This window comes from Scyliorhinus torazame, chromosome 11, assembly GCF_047496885.1.
Source record: "Scyliorhinus torazame isolate Kashiwa2021f chromosome 11, sScyTor2.1, whole genome shotgun sequence".
NCBI classification, from domain to species: domain Eukaryota; kingdom Metazoa; phylum Chordata; class Chondrichthyes; order Carcharhiniformes; family Scyliorhinidae; genus Scyliorhinus; species Scyliorhinus torazame.
Window position 1 is genome coordinate 12385557 of NC_092717.1, and position 20436 is coordinate 12405992.

General features: G+C 50.3%; 1 protein-coding gene across 4 annotated transcripts in view; it reads right to left on the reverse strand.

Annotated features, from left to right (window-relative positions):
- Window positions 1–20436, reverse strand: part of LOC140385128 (myelin basic protein) — a 213178-nt gene that overhangs the window by 132407 nt on the left and 60335 nt on the right. The window lies entirely within an intron of this gene.

Below are 20436 nucleotides of genomic sequence, written 5' to 3' on the forward strand. Positions count from 1 at the left end.
CAGCCCCTCTTCTTGGAAAGAGGATCAGGTGCTAGATTATATTCGGGAGAGGAAATCCTGGCCTACTCTCCCCCTCCCCAACCCAGGGGCACAAAGAGCAATGGTAAAGTCTCTGCAGGGAACCTGGCTTCATGACTAGCTAGCTCAGAATAGAGTAAAACGATCAAAGCTGGAACCTTTTGTGATCTGCTATGTTTCTATCATTATGAAGTGCATCAAGAGGTTGGTCATGAGACAGATCAACTCCATACTCCCAGAATGCCTTGATCCACTGCAATTCGCACACCGCCACAACCGGTCCACAGCAGATGCCATCTCCCTGACCCTACACTCATCCCTGGAGCATCTCGACAACAACGACTCCTACGCCAGACTCCTATTCATTGACTAAAGCTCTGCCTTCAACACCATAATCCCAGCCAAGCCCATATCAAAGCTCCAAAACCTAGGACTTGGCTCCTCCCTCTGCAACTGGATCCTCGACTTCCTGACCCATAGACCACAATCAGTAAGGATAAACAACAACACCTTCTCCACGATAGTGTCCAATACCGAGGCCACGTACATAGCCTGCTGCTATACCCCCTATACACACACGCCTGTGTGGCAAAATTTGGCTCCAACTACATCTACAAGTTTGCTGATGACATGCCCATAGTGGGTCGGATCTTGACCAATGATGAGTCAGAGTGCAGGAGGGAGATAGAGAACCTAGTGGCATGGCGCAATGACAACAATCTCTCCCTCAATGTCAGCAAAACTAAGGAGCTAGTCATTGATTTCAGGAAGCAAAGTATCGAATACACCCCTGTCTACATCAATGGTGTTGAGATAGAGATGGTTGACAGCTTCAAATTCCTAGGTGTGCACATCACCAACAATCTGTCCTGGTCCAGCCACATCAATACTACGACCAGGAAAGCACAACAGCGCCTATACTTCTTCAGGAAACTAAGGAAATTTGGCATGTCCACATTGACTCTCACCAATTTTTACAGATGCACCATAGAAAGCATCCTATCGGGACTTCCGGGTGCGGCGATGACCAGCTGAGTCGCATGTTTCGGCAGCTCCCTGTGAAACGGACTTTTGGGCTCTTGATAGGAGCCCCAACGGCAATTTTAACGGCTGAAAACACCGTGCGGTAAACCAGAAGGGTGTTCCCCCTGGACACGGATGGAAAAAGGAGAGGAAAGTGGCCGGATTGCAGCGGATCCTTTGGAACAACGGCAAGGAAGGCAAGCAGAAACCAAGATGGCGTCGGAAGGTGGCAGTTTCATATGGGGCCCTGAACAACAAGAGTTTTTGAAACGCTGCGTGGAGGAGATAAAAAAGGAAATGAAGAAAGAGTTGTTGGCCCCGATATTACAGGCGATTGAAGGGCTGAAAGAGGAACAAAAGACCCAGGAGCAGGAGCTTCGGGTCGTGAAGGCGAAAGCAGCAGAGAATGAAAACGACATACAGGGCCTGGTGGTGAAGTCGGAGATACAGGAGGCACACCAGAAACGATCTGTGGAGAGGTTGGAGGCACTGGAAAATAACGCAAGGAGGAACAACTTGAGGATTGTTGGCCTTCCTGAAGGTGTGGAGGGGGCGGACGTCGGGGCATATGTGAGCACGATGCTGCACTCGTTAATGGGAGTGGAGGCCCCGATGGGTCCGTTGGAGGTGGAGGGAGCATACCGAGTTATGGTGCGAGGACCGAGAGCAGGAGAAGCTCCCAGAGCCATAGTGGTGAGATTTCTCCGTTTTAAGGATAGAGAAATGGTCCTTAGATGGGCGAAGAAAACTCGGTGTAGTAAATGGGAGAACGCGGTGATCCGCGTCTATCAAGATTGGAGTGCGGAGGTGGCGAGAAGGAGGGCGAGCTTTAATCGGGCCAAAGCGGTACTTCACAAAAAAAAGATAAAGTTTGGAATGCTGCAACCGGCAAGACTGTGGGTCACATATCAAGGGAGGCACCACTACTTTGAGACGGCGGATGAAGCGTGGACTTTTATTGTAGAAGAAAAATTGGAATGATTGGACTACGAAAATGAACGTTTGGACAAAGTGGTGGGACGAGTGGGGGGGGGCGAAGAGGGATTGTATGATTAATCCTGCGGTATGGTAACTTTTCTTTCTCCCACAGGTGGTGATGGGGGGAGGTGGGGAGGGAGAGGAGATGGGGCGTTGGCCATGGGAGGCGGGGCCGAGGGAGAGGCGCGGGCTTGGTTCCCGCGCTATGATAATTATGGCGGGAATAGAGAAGCAGGAAGGAGGGGGCGCCGCACGGGGCGAGCCGTGATCACGGGGGGAAGCCGAGGTCAGCCAGAGTTTGCTGACTTCTGGGAGCAACATGGGGGGAGTAATTACGCTAGCGGGGGGTCTAGCGGGGGGGGGGGGGGGAGAGGGGAATTACTGGGTTGCTGCTGCTGGGGAAAGGGGGGAGTGGGTGCGGGAAAGGATGGGCGGGGGGGGGCACCGTCTGGGAGAAATACAGCCGCGTGGGAACTGGGCGAGAAGCTGGAAAAAGATGATGGCTAACCGGCAAGGGGGGGGGGTGGGAAGCCCCCCAACTCGGCTGATCACGTGGAACGTGAGGGGGCTTAACGGGCCGATAAAGAGGGCACGAGTACTCGCACACCTTAAGAAACTTAAAGCAGATGTGGTCATGTTACAGGAAACGCACCTGAAACTGATAGATCAGGTTAGGTTGCGCAAAGGATGGGTAGGGCAGGTGTTCCATTCGGGGCTGGATGCGAAAAACAGGGGGGTGGCTATATTAGTGGGGAAGCGGGTAATGTTCGAGGCAAAGACTAGAGTGGCGGATAACGGGGGCAGATACGTGATGGTGAGTGGCAAATTACAGGGAGAGATGGTGGTGTTGGTAAACGTGTATGCCCCGAATTGGGACGATGCCAATTTTATGAGGCGAATGCTAGGACGCATCCCAGACCTAGAGACCGGAAAGCTGATAATGGGGGGAGACTTTAACACGGTGTTGGAACCAAGGCTGGATAGGTCGAAGTCCAGGACTGGTAGGAGGCCGGCAGCAGCCAAGGTGCTTAAGGATTTTATGGAGCAGATGGGAGGGGTGGACCCGTGGAGATTCAGTAGACCTAGGAGTAAGGAGTTCTCGTTTTTCTCCTATGTCCATGAAGTCTATTCACGCATAGACTTTTTTGTGTTGGGTAGGGCATTGATCCCGAGGGTGAGGGGAACGGAATATACGGCTATAGCCATTTCGGATCATGCCCCACACTGGGTAGACTTGGAGATAGGGGAGGAAACAAGAGGGCGTCCACCCTGGAGAATGGATATGGGACTAATGGCGGATGAGGGGGTGTGCTTAAGGGTGAGGGGATGCATTGAAAAGTACTTGGAACTCAATGACAATGGGGAGGTTCAGGTGGGAGTGGTCTGGGAGGCGTTGAAGGCGGTGGTTAGGGGGGAGCTGATATCAATAAGGACACATAAAGGGAAGCAGGAGAGTAAGGAACGGGAGCGGTTGTTGCAAGAACTTTTGAGGGTGGACAGACAGTATGCGGAAGCACCGGAGGAGGGACTGTATAGGGAAAGGCAAAGGCTACATGTGGAATTTGACTTGCTGACCACAGGCACTGCAGAGGCACAATGGAGGAAGGCGCAGGGTGTACAGTATGAATATGGAGAGAAGGCGAGCAGATTGCTGGCACACCAATTGAGGAAAAGGGGAGCAGCGAGGGAAATAGGGGGGGTGAGAGACGAAGATGGAGAGACGGAGCGGGGAGCGGAGAGAGTGAATGAAGTGTTTAAGACATTTTATAAAAAATTGTATGAAGCTCAACCCCCGGATGGGAGGGAGAGAATGATGGAGTTTTTGGATCGGCTGGAAATTCCCAAGGTGGAAGAGCAGGAAAGGATGGGATTGGGAGCACAGATCACGGTAGAAGAAGTGGTGAAAGGAATTAGGAACATGCAGACGGGAAAGGCCCCGGGACCGGACGGATTCCCAGTTGAATTTTACAGAAAATATTTGGACTTGCTCGCCCCGCTGCTGACGAGGACCTTCAACGAGGCAAAGGAAAGGGGACAACTGCCCCCGACTATGTCAGAAGCAACGATATCGCTTCTTTTAAAGAAGGAAAAGGATCCGCTACAATGCGGGTCCTACAGACCAATCTCCCTCCTCAATGTAGATGCCAAGGTCTTGGCCAAGGTAATGGCAAAGAGAATAGAGGAATGTGTCCCGGGGGTGGTTCATGAGGACCAAACTGGGTTTGTGAAGGGGAGACAGCTGAACACGAACATACGGAGGTTGTTAGGGGTAATGATGATGGCCCCACCAGAGGGTGAAACGGAGATAGTAGTGGCGATGGATGCCGAGAAAGCATTTGATAGAGTGGAGTGGGATTATCTGTGGGAGGTGTTGAGGAGATTTGGGTTCGGAGAGGGGTATATTAGATGGGTGCAGCTGTTGTATAGGGCCCCAGTGGCGAGTGTGGTCACGAATGGACGGGGATCGGCATATTTTCGGCTCCATAGAGGGACAAGGCAGGGATGTCCTCTGTCCCCATTACTGTTTGCACTGGCGATTGAGCCCCTGGCGATAGCGCTGAGAGGTTCCAAGGGATGGAGGGGAATACTTAGGGGAGGAGAAGAACACCGGGTATCTTTATATGCGGATGATCTGCTACTATATGTGGCGGATCCAGCGGAGGGGATGCCAGAAATAATGCGGATACTTGGGGAGTTTGGGGATTTTTCAGGGTATAAATTGAACATGGGAAAGAGTGAGCTGTTTGTGGTGCATCCAGGGGAGCAGAGTAGAGAAATAGAAGACCTACCGTTGAGGAAGGTAACAAGAGACTTTCGTTACCTGGGGATCCAGATAGCTAAGAATTGGGGCACATTGCACAGGCTAAATTTGACGCAGTTGGTGGAACAGATGGAGGAAGATTTCAAGAGATGGGATATGGTAGCATTGTCAATGGCAGGGAGGGTGCAGGCAGTTAAGATGGTGGTCCTCCCGAGATTCCTTTTTGTGTTTCAGTGTCTCCCGGTGGTGATCACGAAGGCTTTTTTCAAAAGGATAGCAAAGAGTATCATGGGTTTTGTTTGGGCCGGGAAGACTCCGAGAGTGAGGAAGGGATTCTTTCAGCATAGTAGGGATAGGGGGGGGCTGGCACTACCGAGCCTAAGTGAGTATTATTGGGCCGCTAATATTTCAATGGTGAGTAAGTGGATGGGAGAGGAGGAAGGAGCGGCGTGGAAGAGATTAGAGAGGGCGTCCTGTAGGGGGACCAGCCTGCAGGCTATGGTGACAGCCCCATTGCCGTTCTCACCAAGGAACTATACCACGAGTCCGGTGGTGGTAGCTACACTGAAGATTTGGGGACAGTGGAGACGACATAGGGGAAAGACCGGAGCACTGGGGGGGTCCCCGATAAGAAACAACCATAGGTTTGCCCCGGGGGGAATGGATGGGGGATATGGAATGTGGCAAAGAGCAGGTATAACGCAATTGAAAGATCTATTTGTGGATGGGAAGTTTGCGAGTCTGGGAGCGCTGACCGAGAAATATGGGTTGCCCCAAGGGAATGCATTCAGGTACATGCAATTGAGGGCTTTTGCGAGGCAGCAGGTGAGGGAATTCCCGCAGCTCCCGACACAAGAGGTGCAGGACAGAGTCATCTCAAAGAAATGGGTGGGGGACGGTAAGGTGTCGGATATATATAGGGAAATGAGAGACGAAGGGGAGACTATGATGGACGAACTAAAAGGGAAATGGGAAGAAGAGCTAGGGGAGGAGATTGAGGAGGGGATGTGGGCAGATGCCCTAAACAGGGTAAACTCGTCGTCCTCGTGCGCCAGGCTAAGCCTGATTCAGTTTAAGGTATTACACAGGGCACATATGACTGGAACACGGCTCAGTAAATTTTTTGGGGTGGAGGATAGGTGTGCGAGGTGCTCGAGAAGCCCAGCGAATCATACCCATATGTTTTGGTCATGCCCGGCACTACAGGGGTTTTGGATGGGGGTGACAAAGGTGCTTTCGAAAGTAGTAGGAGTCCGGGTCGAACCAAGCTGGGGATTGGCTATATTTGGGGTTGCACAAGTGCCGGGAGTGCAGGAGGCGAAAGAGGCCGATGTTTTGGCCTTTGCGTCCCTAGTAGCCCGGCGCAGAATATTGCTAATGTGGAAAGAAGCCAAGCCCCCGGGGGTGGAGACCTGGATAAATGATATGGCGGGGTTCATAAAGTTAGAGCGGATTAAGTTCGTCCTAAGGGGGTCGGCTCAAGGGTTTACTAGGCGGTGGCAACCGTTCGTCGAATATCTTGCGGAAAGGTAGATAGGGGAGAACAAAGAAGGTAGCAGCAGCGGCCCAGGACTTGGGGGGGGGGGGGGGGAGGGATGGGGGGGGTGTGGGGGGGGGGGGGGGTGTGGCCTGAGACAAGGCAGTTGCCAATTAGGGCTAGTTTTTATTTTTTGTTATTTAATATTTATTTATTTGTTGTTGTTTTTGTTTAAATTTAAAAAAGGTCATTATTATCTGTATTGTTACAATGTTGTGTAAAGGATGCACAATGTACTGTGTTGGTTGACCAAAAATTTTCAATAAAATATTATTTAAAAAAAAAAAAAGAAAGCATCCTATCCGGCTGCATGACAGCCTGGTATGGCAACTGCTCGGCCCAGGACCATACAAAACTACAGAGAGTCATGAACACAGCCCAGTCCATCACACAAACCCGCCTCCCATCCATGTGCTCTGTCTACACCTTCCGCTCCCTTGGGAAAGCGGGCAGCATAATCAAAGACCCCTCCCACCCGGATTATTCTCTCTTCCAACTTCTTCCATCGGGCAAGGGGTACAAAAGTCTGAGAACACGCACAAACAAATTCAAAAACAGCTTCTTCCCGCTGTTACCAGACTCCTGAATGACCCTCTTATGGGCTGAACTGATCTCTCCGCACATCTTCTCTATTGAGTAGCAATACACCCCGTATGCGTCACACGATACCTGTGCCTATGTACTTACATTGTGTATCTATCGTATGTCCTATGTTTTCCATGTATGGATCGATCTGTCTGGACTGCCCGCAGAAGAATACTTTTCACTGTACCTCGGTCCACATGAGAATAAAGCCCAAATCCAATTCAATTCAGCTACTCACTACAAAAACATTGCTGAGCAATTGGGAGGACATTAATCGAGTGAGGCACATTCATTTTTCTCCCATTCGTCATGTTCTAACACACTGGACGAAGATTGGGCTGGAACTTGCAGGAAAACCAACGAGATATTCTGTGAAAATTGGACACAGAGTTCAGGGAAGGAAGAAGGAAGTTGAGTTGGAAATCTGGTCAATTCACATTGCTTGTTTCTCACAAATTGCATTTGATCCTTACCCACCGGTTATTTTTAAGAACTTGTTGGATTTGTACACTAATTGCACATTAAACACACTGAAGCAAGATTCCGCCTAAATAGTGCAGGTGCCATTTTAACAATGTGATCATTGTTAATGCAATGCCAAGCAAACTCTCTGGGCAAGAATGAGAACAATTCAAACTGTTTAATCTCATTGCTGTGTGTTTAAAACCCATTTGTGATTTTAAACCTCAGCAATTTCCTTTACCTATTCCTCTCTGTCTTAATTCAATGTTTAGCTCTCTCTTTATTTCGTCTCCCATATTGCATTTAGATTCCAATTCGCACCATTTTTTTCTCTGTTATTTCTTTCACAATCCTTAAATTGCACCGGGTAATGAGATGAGAGCATTGATTTAATTGCTTACTGGGGTTCCGGGTCAGCCTTTTACCCCCCTCGCTGCCCAGTTATCAGTCCAAACTCCAAATTATGGCGCAAATGCTAATCATCCTGAAAGTTGGGGGGAAAGGTCTAGTGAATGGCGTAAGTCGCACAGTGGCAGCCGTGTGGACCATCGACAAGGTGCACTGCAGCAACTCCAAACCTCCTTCGACAGCACCCTCCAAACCCACAACCTCTAACGTCCAGAAGGACAAGGGCAGCAGACGCATAGGAACAGCACCACCTGCATGTCCCCCTCCAAACCGCACACCACCCGGACTTGGAAATATATCGGGATGTTTTCACTGTCACTAGGTCAAAATCCGAAGCTCCCTCCCTACGGTAGCACAGTGGGTAGCACTGTTGCTTCACAGTCCCAGGTTCGATTCCCGGCTTGGGTCACTGTCTGTGTGAAGTCTGCACGTTCTCCCCGTGTCTACGTGGGTTTCCTCCGGGTGCTCCGGTTTCCTCCCATAAGTCCCGAAAGACGTGCTTGTTAGGTGAATGGGACATTCTGAATTCCCCCTCTGTGTACCCGGACAGGCGCTGGAGTGTGGCGACTAGGGGCTTTTCACAGTAACTTCATTGCAGTGTTAATGTGAGACAATAAAGATTATTATTATAATATCTGAATCCTCCTCCAGCCCGACAACCCTCCAAGATCACCGTGCTCGTCCAGGTCTTCTTGAGATTTCCCGATCGCCGCTCCACCCTTCGTGGTCCAGCTGCCTAGGCCACAGCTCTGGAATCCAATCCCCCCCCCCAAACAAGTCTCTCCAACTCTCTCTCCTTTAAGCTGCTCCTTAAAACTTTACCTCTTTGACCACTTGGGCACCTGTCTTGACATCTCAAGGCGGCCGCAGTGAATGATTCTGGGGCATTTTTTCCCTACGGTAACAGTCGCTGCCGTAGTGCGCCTCAGATTCTGCTGTCGAGCGTGCAGAGGTGTCCTGTTTGTACTCGGAGCCATCCACCCGCGGCAGCTTCGCTGTGCTTTTTCCAGAGGGGATTTACAAAAGGAGATAAGAGAGGAAGGAAGGCCATGGATGGATCTGTACACAAAAGAGGAGAATGTTTAATTGCTGGGTCAGGAGCCAAAGTAGGTCAGCGAGCACAGTGTGGCTTCTGTTGATGGGGGGAGGGGGGGGGAAGGTCCTTCCTCTCCTCAGCATCCACCCATGCATTTTGAGTCAAATATATCTCGTGTATAATCGATGAGGGTCATCCAGCGAGCATAGATGGTGACATTTTAAGAGGCTCTCTCAGCCAGTGGATGCCAGCAATTCGGCTATTCAGATTTCAATTGGATTTTGTATTGGCTTGGAAGCTGCACTTAACGTCTCAGAGAGAAACTACTTCAAATCACTTCAGGTGGGAGATAATTTAGCAAGGCCGCAGGATGGCACTGCACTCTGCAGCCTCGACAGGCGATCCATCGAGAGCCTTCATTGATCTACTCTGCTGATGGCCAATTCTCTCCCAGATTCAAAGAAGCTGTTTAGGGGATATAAATTTCTTGTTTTTACCACACTGCCATTACTAAAAAGGACCTTTAATGTCAGCTTCCTACTGCCTTCATACAAGATTAAGCCCACACTAACGTAACAACTGCAGTCCTGTCCCAGTCACAACTATAATGAAAAAAGACTTGACTTGCAACCGAAAGAAAACTTCCATACCATCGTCTTATTTATACAGAATTTTAAAAAACAAATTTAGAGTACCCAATTATTTTTTCCAATTAAGGGGCTATTTAGCGCGGCCAATCCACCTACCCTGCACATCTGTTGGATTATGGGGGCGAAACCCACGCAGATACGGGGGGGAATGTGCAAACTCCACACGGATATTTATGTAGAATTTTATAGCGCAAAAGACAATAATTTCACCAATCCCTGCATTAGCACAGGGTTGCTTTTTCAAAATGATTTTCAGCGATGTGTTGCCCAGCAGGTTAACATGTGCAGGGCAGCACGGTGCACTGTGGTTAGCACAATTGCTTCACAGCTCCAGGGTCCGAGGTTCGATTCCCGGCTTGGGTCACTGTCTGTGCGGAGTCTGCACATTCTCCCGTGTGTGCGTGGGTTTCCTCCGGGTGCTCCGGCTTCCTCCCACAGTCCAAAGATGTGCAGGTTAGGTGGATTGGCCATGATAAATTGCCCTTAGTGTCCAAAATTGCCCTTAGTGTTGGGTGGGGTTACTGGGTTATGGGGATAGGGTGGAGGTGTGGACCTTGGCTAGGGTGCTCTTTCCAAGGGCCGGTGCAGACTCGATGGGCCGAATGGCCTCCTTCTGCACTGTAAATTCTATGATTCTATATTCCTAATTGCCCTTGAACTGAGTGGCTTGTTAATCCATATAACAAGGGAAAATGTGAAGTTCTGCACTTTGGTAGGAAGAATAAAGGAGCTGAATATTATTTAAATGGAGAGAGATGGCAGAAAGCTGCAGCACAAGAGGGATTTGGAGGTCCTCGTGCAGAAATCCCAGAAAGTTAACATGCAAGTTCAGAAGGTAAGTGGGAAGGTAAATGGAATGTTGGCCTTTATTTCAAAGGGAATAGAGTATAAAAATAGGAAATGTTGCTAAAACTGCACAAGGCACTAGTTATGCCACACTTGGAATACCGTGAACAGTTCCGCTTATCTAAGGAAAGATCCATAGAATCCCAATCTGCAGAAGAAGGCCATTCGGCCTATCGAGTTTGCACCGACTCTGAAAGGGCACGCTACTAGTCCCATTCCCCCACCCTTTCCTCATAACCCCGTAGTCCCACCAAGCCTGCACATCTTTGGACATTAAGGAGCAATTTAGCATGACCAATCCCCCTAACCTACGCATGTTTGGACTGTGAGAGGAAACAGGAGTACTTGGAGGGAACCCATGCAGACACGGGGAGAACATGCAAACTCCCCACAGATCGTCGCCCAAGGCTGGAATCAAACCCGGGTCCCTGGCTCTGTGAGGCAACAGTACTAACCACTGTGCCACCATGCCACCCTAGACTGGCACTGGAGGCAGTCCAGAGAAGCTTTACTAGGTTAATCCTGGGTATGGAAGGATTTTCTAATGAGGAGAGGTTGAGTAGGTTGGGGCCTGTGCTCACTGGAGTTTAGAAGAATGTGAAGTGACTTTATTGAGGCATCGAGGATTTTCAGAAGCCTGGACAAGGTATATGCCGACAGGTTGTTTCCCCTTGTGGAGAGTCTAGGGCCAGAGGGCATAATCTCAGAGTAAGGAGTTGTCCATTTAAGACAGAGATGAAGAGGAATTTATGTTCTCAGAGTGCAGTGAATCTATAGAATTCTTTATTGGAAAGGGCTGTAGAAACTGGGTCATTAAATACATTCAAGACCGAAATACACATATTTTTAGTCAGCAAGGGAATTGAGGCAGGAAAGTGAAGTTGAGGAGGAGATAAGATCACCCATGAACTCCATGATGGAACAAACCCAATGGCTGAATAACCTTCTTCTGCCATTAAGTCTTCTGGGCTTTGTAATAATTCCAGGGGGAGTGGAGTGAAAGATCAAACACGTTTATTTTAAACTGAAAATAAAGACGCTAGGCGGCGCACAAAACAAATGCCGCGGCCTTGGACTACCGATCTGGGTCTGGGAACTACACTTAAAGATCCCGCTAACGAGCCCCAGCTGTGTGGACCTCCACCTGCTCACCACAGTAACTCGTATTCTATCAAGTAGCTCATGGGGAGATCAATCCCCCCTGGTCCTCGTGAGGATTATCACAATATTATGGTCCATTTCAGAGGGTAGTTAAAGAGTCAACCACATTGTTGTGGGTCTGGAGTCACATGTAGGCCAGACCGGGTAAGAATGGCAGATTTCCTGAAGGAACCAGATGGGCTTCTACAACAATCAATGAAGCTATCAGTTGAAGATTTTATTGATTGAATTTAAAGTTCACCCGCTGCCCTGATGGGATTTGAACTCCTGTCTCCAGATCATTAGCCTGGGCTTATGGTTTGCAAGTCCAGTGGAGTGACTCTCAAAAATTAATCACCTGGTCCCGTTCGCCGACACCTCTGTGCAGTTTAAAATCAAACGACAAAGATCCTTCGGCCCTCGCCGGTCCCACCCAGTCACCTGCCAAACACTTCCCATACCCCATCCATGCCTCTCTGAGGCCGGAATCGAACCCGGTTCCCTGGTTCTGTGTTTGTGTCGGGGAGGAGGGAGTCGGCCCTCCCTCTCAGGGCTCCGAATTGTTGGGTGTCTTGATGGCGCCTCTTCTTCTCGATTGGGAGCCTCCCCCTCTTGGCTGGGGTTGGAATAATTATCCTCTTGTGGTGCGGAGTTTTCTGGGGCCGTGCTGGAGGCCCTGGGGTTATAGTTTTTTATGTGTTGGTTGGTGCTGAGCTAGGCCGGGCCTGCTGCTGTGACTGTTAACCTGTTATTGCCAGGGGCTCGGGGGGTGGGGGGGGGCTGACGACAATCTGAACATATTGTCACTGTTGTCGGTCCTCTCCTTTCATTGTATTGGATTCTGCCCTGGACCTTGGTTTGGGGTTTTGTAGCATTCTACAGTATGTCTGTAATCCCTGTAGATCTGGGGAGTTCCATGCATTTTCCTCTGTTTTTGCAAGAATGGGTATACAAATCCATTTCTTGCTCTTACATTGGTCCAAGTCTGGAATCCGGGAAGAGAGGGATGTGATGGGAAGCACAAAGCGACTTGTGGGAGTCCTTGTTCACGATTCTTTTAAGGTTAATGTGTGTGGTAGTACCAGGTATTGCGGCACCTAAGAGGCTGATGACCATTGGTTAAACCCAGGAGTTTACCATTGGCTGTTGTTACGTAGCTCCGTCCTGACAGGCGGAGTATAAGAAACGGTGCCGTCCCAGGGTGGTTAACAAGGGATAGCGCCTTACCGTGTCCGGGCGAACAAAGCTTTGGTAGGCTAGGGCCCGTGCCTCTCTGAGCCCCAGGGTGTCCTTTTCTAGGAGTCTTCGGCGGATATCTGAGGAGCTCATACCTGCTACAAAAGCATCCCTGATTAAAAGTTCCGTGTGCTCGCTCCCCGAAACTTGCGGGCAGGCACAGTAGCGCCCGGTAGAAATCCTCCTACGATTCCCCGGGGCTTTGTCGTCTAGTTGCAAGCAAGTGACGTGCGTAGACCTGATTTACAGGGCGGATATAATGTCCTTTTAGCAGTTCGATCGCGGCATCATAGTCCTCCGCCTCCTCGATAAGGGGGTAGATCCCAGGGCTGACCCTTGAGCGCAAGAGGTGCATTTTCTGTCCTTCTGAGGGGGTGCCTCCAGCCGTCTCGAGGTAGCCTTTAAAGCACGCCAGCCAGTGTTTAAATATTGCAGCCGAGTTCTCCGCCTGGGGGCTGAGTTGAAGGCACTCCGGTTTGATTCGGAGGTCCATCCTTCCAGCTTAAGTCTAGTAGATTAAATTGATGCACGATCAATTACACTCAAGACGAAGTGATTTCATAACTGAAGGCCCTGAAACGCTGCCTTGGGTTTTTCAGCCATTACGCACAGTGGGTCCCCAACTACGCAGACAAAGCCCGACCCCTAATCCAGTCCATAACCTTTCCCCTGTCGACGGAGGCCTTCAGCTGCATCAAAGCAGACATTGCAAAGGCCACGATGCGTGCCATCAACGAGTCCCTCCCCTTCCAGGTCGAGAGCGATGCGTCCGACGTAGCTCTGGCGGCCACCCTCAGCCAAGCGGGCAGGCCCGTGGCCTTCTTTTCCCGTACCCTCCATGCTTCCGAAATTCGCCATTCCTCAGTCGAAAAAGAGGCACAAGCTATAGTAGAAGCTGTGAGACATTGGAGGCATTACCTGGCCAGCAGGAGATTCACTTTCCTCACGGACCAACGGTCAGTTGCCTTCATGTTCGATAATGCACAGCGGGGCAAGATTAAAAACAACAAGATCTTGCGGTAGAGGGTAGAACTCTCCACCTTCAACTACGAGATCTTGTACCGTCCGGGGAAGCTAAACGGGTCTCCTGATGCCCTGTCCCGCAGCACTTGTGCCACCGCACAAGTGGACCGCCTCCAAGCCCTCCACGAGGACCTCTGCCACCCGGGGGTCACTCGTTTCTTCCACTTCATCAAGACCCGCAACCTGCCCTACTCCATCGAGGAGGTCAGGACAGTCACCAGAGACTGCCAAATCTGTGCGGAGTGCAAACCGCACTTCTACCAGCCAGAGAGGGCGCACCTGATAAAGGCTTCCCGTCCCTTTGAACGCCTCAGCATGGATTTCAAAGGCCCCCTCCCCTCCACCGACCGCAACACGTATTTCCTGAACGTGATTGACGAGTGCTCCCGGTTCCCATTCGCCATCCCCTGCCCAGACATGACCACAACCACCGTCATCAAGGCCCTCCAGCGTATCTTTACACTGTTCGGTTTCCCCGCGTACATACACAGTGATAGGCAGTCCTCCTTTATGAGCGATGAACTGTGTCAATTCCTGCTCAGCAAGGGCATCGCCTCGAGCAGGACGACCAGTTACAACCCGCGGGGAAATGGACAGGTAGAGAGGGAGAACGGAACGGTCTGGAAGACTGTTCTACTGGCCCTACGGTCCAGGAATCTCCCAGTCTCCCGCTGGCAAGAAGTCCTCCCGGTGGCCCTCCACACCATCCGGTAGCTGCTCTGTACAACTACCAATCAGACACCTCATGAACGTCTCCTTGTTTTCCCCAGGAAGTCCTCCTCCGGGACCTCGCTCCCAACCTGGCTAGCGACATCCGGACCCATCCTGCTTCGGAAGCACGTGCGGGCGCACAAGTCGGACCCGTTGGTCGAGAGGGTCCACCTGCTGCATGCTAACCCCCAGTACGCCTACGTGGCGTTACCTGACGGCCGGCAAGATACAGTCTCCCTTCGGGATCTGGCGCCCGCCGGAACCCCACTCGCACCCGAACCATTACCCCCGCCCCCCACAGCACCTCACTGGAGGGTCAGTCCTCCCGCCGCTCCTGCCTAGGCCCGCCCACCCACCGACGCCCCCTACAGGCGACCCCCCCCCGTGTCAACCCTTTGCCCCAACAGCGCCGCCTAGGGGTGACGAAGCTGCCAGGGAGGCCGAAACCACACTCCCGGAGTCGCAACCACCGGGACCCCCACCAGAATCACCACTGAAGCCCAGGCGCTCCAGAAGGACGACCAGGCCACCCGATCGACTGATTGCTTCGCTGTGACTTTAACTATGAACGAACACTTTGTAAATGTCCTCGACAGCACAGTACCTCCATACCTGATCATACCATGTTAAACGCGACTGTTACCACTGGCCACCACCCCCGCCGGACTCTTTTTTAACAGGGGGTGAATGTGGTAGTACCAGGTATTGCGGTACCTAAGAGGCTGATGACCATTGGTTAAACCCAGGAGTTTACCATTGGCAGTTGTTACGTAGCTCCACCTTGACAGGCGGAGTATAAGAAACGGGGCCGTCCCAGCAGCCTTCACTTCCTGTACTGAAGCTGCTGGGGAACAAGTTCTAGTAGATTTATGCCTTCAGTTATGAAATCACTTTGTCTTGAGTGTAATTGTTCGTGCATCAATGTGCAGGTTCAGTCGGCAGTTAGGAAGTGAAATGCAATGTTAGCATTCATGTCGAGAGGGTGAGAATACAAGACCCGGGATGTACTTTTGAGGCTGTATAAGGCTCTGGTTAGACCCCATTTGGAGTATTGTGAGCAGTTTTGGACCCTGTATCTAAGGAAGGATGTTCTGGCCTCAGAAAGGGTCCAGAGGTGGTTCACGAGAATGGTCCCTGGAGTGAAGAGCTTGTCTTATGAGGAACGGTTGAGGACTTTGGGTCTGTACCCGTTGGAGTTTAGAAGGATGATGGGGGGATCTTATTGAAACTTACAGGATACTGCAAGGCCTGGATAGAGTGGACGTGGAGAGGATGTTTCCACTTGTAGGAGAAACTAGAACGCGAGGGCACAACCTCAGGCTCAAGGGAATATCCTTTAAAACTGAGATGAGGAGGAATTTCTTCAGCCAGAGGGTGGTGAATCTGTGGAACTCTTTGCTGCAGAAGGCTGTGGAGGCCAAATCTCTAAGTGTCTTTAAGGCAGAGGTAGATAGGTTCCTGATTAATAAGGGGATCAGGGTTATGGGGAGAAGGTAGGAGAATGGGGATGAGAAAATATCAGCCATGATTGAATGGCGGAGCAGACTCGATGGGCCAAGTGGCCTAATTCTGCTCCTATAGCTTATGGTCATTGATGCCGTTGGAGGTGCTGAAGTTGAGGGGGATGTATGTTGGTGTGCACCCCATCATGGCATGGGAAGCCTATCCTGATCTCCCGTGATGATCACGGGGCTGTGCGATGTGAGAGGGTGCGCGCCATTTTGTAACGCTGACACATTCTCATGGTCTCATCCTGTTTCTCACTCAATCCCTGGTGGGGCGATGTGGGTATCTAGATCTGTGTAATGATGGTATTGAGCCAATTGTGATGTCCTTCTCCTGTTCCATCCTGTGTTCATGTGGGTTAAGTAATTTCTGGGGGGGTTTCCCTCCCTTGCTTTGGGTGCTGTATTCTTTTATAACTTTATTGTGTTATTTTATAAAATGTAAAATCTCAATAAACATTCTCATTTTGTTTTTTAAAATCAACACCATGGTAACCGATCATCTGGTCGTTACTGCACTGCTGCTTGTGGAAGCTTGCTGTGCTGTATAAATGCAAGTCTTTCGTTTCGTACTTTGATTTCAGAACTGTTGAAGAATCACATCTGAAAATACCTTTGGTTTCTCAAAAGCTGCTGAATAATTGTCCATTTCAAGCATTTAAAAAAAAATCCCTACAGTGCAGAAGGAGGCCATTCAGCCCATCGAGTCTGCACCGACAATTTGAACGACCACACTACCTTGGCCCAATCCCCCGTCCTGTTCTTGCAACAGCACCTTAAGGGGCAATTTATCAGAGTCGATCCACCTGACCTGCACAACTTTGGGCTGTGGGAGGAAACTGGAGCACCTGGGAGGAAACCCACGCAGCCACGGGGAGAACATGCAAACTCCACACAGACAGTGTCCCTGAGTCGGAATCGAACCCGCGACCCTGCCGCTGTGAGGCAGCAGTGCTAATCACTGTGCCACCCTTTGTTTTTTCTTAAAATTTCAAGACTGAAATTGATAGCTCGTTTTTAAAATTTTTTTTTAAGAGTATCCAATTATTTTTTTCCAATTAGGGGGTAATTTAGCGCGGCCAATCCACCTACCCTGCATATCTTTGGGTTGTGGGGGTGAGGCCCACGCAGACACGGGGAGAATGTGCAAACTCCACACGGACAGTGACCCAGGGCCAGGATCGAACCCGGGTCCTCTGCGCTGTGAAGCAGCAGTGCTAGCCACTGTGCCACCGTGCCACCCTTGTTGATAATTCAGTTTTTCCCTTGTGGATCGCTTAGTTTTTACAGATGATCTTGAAGATGCCTGCAGGTCGCACAAACCAAAACAGCCCCTGGGATTTCCAACAGAGCATGTCTGCTGAAGGTTAATCAGAATTCCCCACCGGAGGAGGTAATTATTTAACAAAGCACAGGCGTCTTTGTCAATTAAGAAATAACAACTTGGCATTTAATAAGCTGAAATCATGCAAGTCTCACGTAAAGATAAAGAGGATGGTGGAAGGATTTTACACGTGCTGGAAATGACAACAATCTTCAGCTTGTTTGTAAAGGGCAGGTCTCTTCCACATACATGTCTTGCCCCACAAGCAAGGAAACTCATAATTCACAATTTACGTGTTATTACTTCCCGAGAGGAAATTAGATGGAAAAATATCAACTGTAGATCTTTCCCTTCAATTAAACATTGTTTAAAAAACCTTTCATTTAAAAACGAAAGCAGATTTTGCAGCAAAGACTGACACAGAATGAATTGCCTCCCACACACTCATTTAAAGGGGTGGTATCAAAGGTTCCTCATTTGTTTTTTTGTCTGATATATATTTTTTAAATCCTCTGCAAGTGTTTGCAGTGCTAGAGGTCCCTTGTGAGGATAAATACTGTCTTTACCCATTCTCCTTCACAGCAATAACACTCCTTTAAAGCAACATTTCCCATCATAACTGGCTGCAGACAGTTTTACATAGAATTTACAGTGCAGAAGGAGGCCATTCGGCCCATCGATTCTGCACCGGCTCTTGGAAAGAGCACCCTACCCAAGCCCACACCCTATCCCCATAACCCAGTAACCTCAACCAACACTAAGGGCAATTTTGGACACTAAGGGCAATTTAGCATGGCCAATCCACCTAACTTGCACATCTTTGGACCGTGAGAGGAAACCGGAGCACCCGGAGGAAACCCACGCACACACGGAGAGAACGTGCAGACTCTGCACAGACAGTGACCCAAGCCGGGAATCGAACCTGGGACCCTGGAGCTGTGAAGCAACCGTGCTAACCACTGTGCTACCGTGCTGCCCACAGACAGGAGCTACTGGCAATGATTCTGTTGTCGATTATTTACAGCTGCTGCAGACCCATCTGTTGTTTCCGTCCCCTACTGCCTCCATCCTCCTCACCCCCCGCCCCCCCCATCCTCCTCACCCCCCCCCCGCGCAGGTCTTTGAGGGACAGCTCAAGGCTTCCACTCCCTCGTGCTACCAGGTATCACCCCCTGAAGTTTTGAGCTTTCATTTTTAAGTTGGAGTACTTGAAAGTGGCACTATTTTTTTTTATTTCTAAAAGAGGCATTGTTATCCCTGCGTTAACCGCAAAGCAAATAATTCTCCTCCGTCAAGACAAGTGGGAGGATCCAGGACCAGCCAATGTTGTCGGGACATCATCTGTCCAGGCTGCCGTTTTTAAGGCCGTAAACAGCATGACAACTTCTGCTTTGCTAAATGGATTGTAAATAGAATCATGCAGCACAGAAAAAGGGAGGCCGTCTGGCCCATCACCCCCGTACTAGTACTTTGATAGAGCTATCCAATCAGCCCCTTTCCCTGTAACTCTTTTTCACTTTTTAGAATGTTTTGGATCTGCTTTTGCCAGCCTTTCCAGGCATTACCTTATTCTATCCCACCATCTCAACCCCTGCCAATCATCTTAAAGTACTGTCGTCTGGTTATCAACCTCCCCCCCCACCCCCAATTCCACAGCCCCCTCCACCACCCCCTGGGCATGGAAATAGTTGCTTCCCAACTGCTCAAAGCCCTTCATAAAATGTGAAGAGCTCTATTAGATCTCCCCTTTCTCTACTCTCCCCATTCTCTACTCTTAAGGAGAACAGATTCTCCCTTTTTTGTAAGGGCCACGAAGAATCCAGCACGAGTTTAAGGATACAAAGTAATAACATTTATTTACTATAACATATATACATAACAGTAGCAGTAACTTCCCTTGCTACCTTCTCCTTCCTCCTGGTTCCTGAACTGGCCAGCTTATTTATACTAGGAGTTTCTCCGCCCCCCTCATTGGGGAAGCTCATACTCCCACCAGGATTGTGGGATAGTCATTAGTCCCCAGCCAATGGTAAGTAGGCAGGTTATAACATCCCTCCCCCCCAAAGTCCAAGGAATCCACCGAAGACCCTGGCGAAGGAAGGCGTCGGACTCGTTTGGCCGCAGGCCGGACGCCATTTGCACGCAGCGCTGGATCAGGCGGCGTGTAACGAGACGGAGACCGGCGCTTCCGTGATGAACGGCGCGGTTGTACATCCATGGCCCGTGGACCCGAGGATTCCCCCTCTGATGCATCCTGTGTCTCCATCTCGGAGTCAGAGTCTGCTGCCTCCGTCATGTCAGCGTCTCTATCTCCATTCGGTCCCGTAACGACCTGCGCAGGCGTCGAGTGAGGCACCAGTGGAAGATTGTGAGGACTACCTTCCCTTGTCTCTGGTCTCTGCGGCTGTAGAAATGAGCTCCGGGGGCGGGGAATCTTTTGAGGGGATGATCTTCTGGACCGGACGTGGTCTACATGTTTTCGCTGGAGACGACCCTGGGCTTGCACTTGGTAAGATATAGGGCCCGTTTGGCGAAAGACTACACCAGGAACCCATTGGGCACCACCAACAAAATTCCGAACGAATACTGGGTCACCGGGCGCAAACTGCCGAATCGGACGATGCCGAGAAAATCCCTGTCCCTGCCGTTCTTGTGTGCGGCGTACTTTTGCGCCAATGTCCGGGAAAACCATACTAAGGCGGGTGCGAAGTCTCCGGCCCATTAGGAGTTCTGCGGGAGCTACCCCAGTCACTGCATGGGGGGTGGTCCTGTACGTAAACAAAAAGCGAGCCAGTCTCGTGTCCATTGATCCGGAAGACTGCTTCTTTAGGCCTCTTTTGAATGTCTGCACTGCGCGCTCTGCCAACCCATTTGAAGCCGGGTGGTAAGGGGCAGTGCGGATATGGCGGATGCCGTTCATCTTTGTGAACCTAGCAAATTCCTCACTCGTGAATGGAGTGCCATTATCCGTGACCAGCACCTCGGGGAGGCCATGCGTACTAAACGATAAACGCATCTTTTCAATGTTGCGCAGGACGTTGTCCCCTGCATCTTATGCACCTCTAGCCATTTAGATTGGGCGTCAATTAGTAGAAGGAACATGGATCCTTGAAAAGGGCCTGCGAAATCTGCATGCAAGCGTGCCCAAGGCCGCCCTGGCCATTCCCAGTGATGTAGGGGCGCGGCCGGCGGA